The sequence below is a fragment of the Sinocyclocheilus anshuiensis genome, unplaced genomic scaffold (genome assembly GCF_001515605.1).
Source record: "Sinocyclocheilus anshuiensis isolate Anshui unplaced genomic scaffold, SAMN03320099.WGS_v1.1 scaffold624, whole genome shotgun sequence".
Lineage (NCBI taxonomy): Eukaryota > Metazoa > Chordata > Actinopteri > Cypriniformes > Cyprinidae > Sinocyclocheilus > Sinocyclocheilus anshuiensis.
The window spans coordinates 393,949-395,566 of NW_015554128.1; positions in this window are offsets into that span (position 1 = coordinate 393,949).

Here is a 1,618-nt window from a genome sequence, read left to right on the forward strand (position 1 = left end):
TGTGAAAGCGAAACTACTTTGTTTGGTCTTCCAAGAGGACACGACTACAAATCAGTGGTTAAGTTGTATTTACCACACTGTTCCAGAACAGTTTAACCCAAATATCCAGATGTGTGCAGCGCATTTTATGGAGGACTGTTTACTGATCCTGGGAGAGTAACGTTAGACTAAAATGCCGGCAGTTCTGACTCACGTAAGTACGTTTTCATTTAAAGGATTTGCCACTGATGATTCAAACGCGAGTTTTGGGCAGTGTAGAGTAGCACTTGTTGTTTGTCATTTCTCTGATCACAAATGCAGACAGAGTTTTATGTTTACACGGCGCGATGCAATGCAACGCAACGCGTAAAAAGACGGTATAAGTCATTATAATCAGTAATTATGTCCCCACTGGACGCAACAAATGCCTCGTTTGTAATGGGTTTTAATGTTTTTGTCTCGTCGCTCCGGCCGGACACGGCATCAACAGTATGTGAGGGGCGTAACATTTCCGTCTCACGCTTGAGGTATTCGGCCAATCACAACGCACTGGATAGCTGGCCAATCACAGCACACCTCGCTTTTTCAGACCGATGAGCTTTGTAAAAATCGACGCGTTTCAAAAAGGCGGGGCATAGAGGAGAAACAATAATGTACAGTATGTGGAAAATAATGTATTTTTTAACTTTAAACCGCATAAACACATTTCATTACACCAAATACACAAAATAATGTTCTTTTTAGCAGCATCATATGACCCCTTTAAATAATAATAGTTTAATAATAATGGTTTAATTGTACAGTAAAACAAAATAGACTTATCCTGTTTTATAATAACTGCTCTCATAACTGACAATCAACAACAAATAATCATATTTCCAATTCCTAAACCAGCACGTGTCATTATAGTCTACAGTAGGAAACCTATCAAACAGTGTCATATACAGACTATGACAGATAAAATAATTTGTAAATGAATGTGGAGAGTCCCATTCCATCTAAAATCAACTCACCTATATGTCAAGGAAATCCAGTAGCCATCCACTCCTTTGCCGTCAAGTAAATTACTGAAACGTTTGTACTCCTTCAATATTTTGACTTCACCTGTTGTTCTTCTTCTTCTTCTAGCATTTATTGGCGGTGGGCAAGCCAACTTTTGGTGCATTACCGCCACCAACTGAACTGGAGTGTGGCGTGACAATGAGAAGGCTTTATAAAAATAAATAAATACATAAAAATAAATAAATAAAATTACATACAATTATTCCTTATATTCTCATGAAGATTCCCGTGTCTATTAGATAATTTATCATTCTTCTGAATTTTCTATTACCTAATATTAGTTCTAATGTCATATTATTTGCACCTTCTGATTGTATCTTTGTTTCTGGCATCTGTCTCTCTTTACTATATGCTCTACACTGTAATAAAATATGCTCAGCTGTTTCGACTTCACCTGTTACCACCAAGGACCTCTAAAATGTTTCCTCTAGCGCAGGGGTGCCCAAACTCGGTCCTGGAGGGCCGGTGTCCTGCAGAGTTTAGCTCCAACTTGCCTCAACACACCTGCTGGTAAGTTTCTAGTATGCCTATAAGAGCTTGATTAGCTGGTTCAGGTGTGTTTAATTGGGGTTGGAGC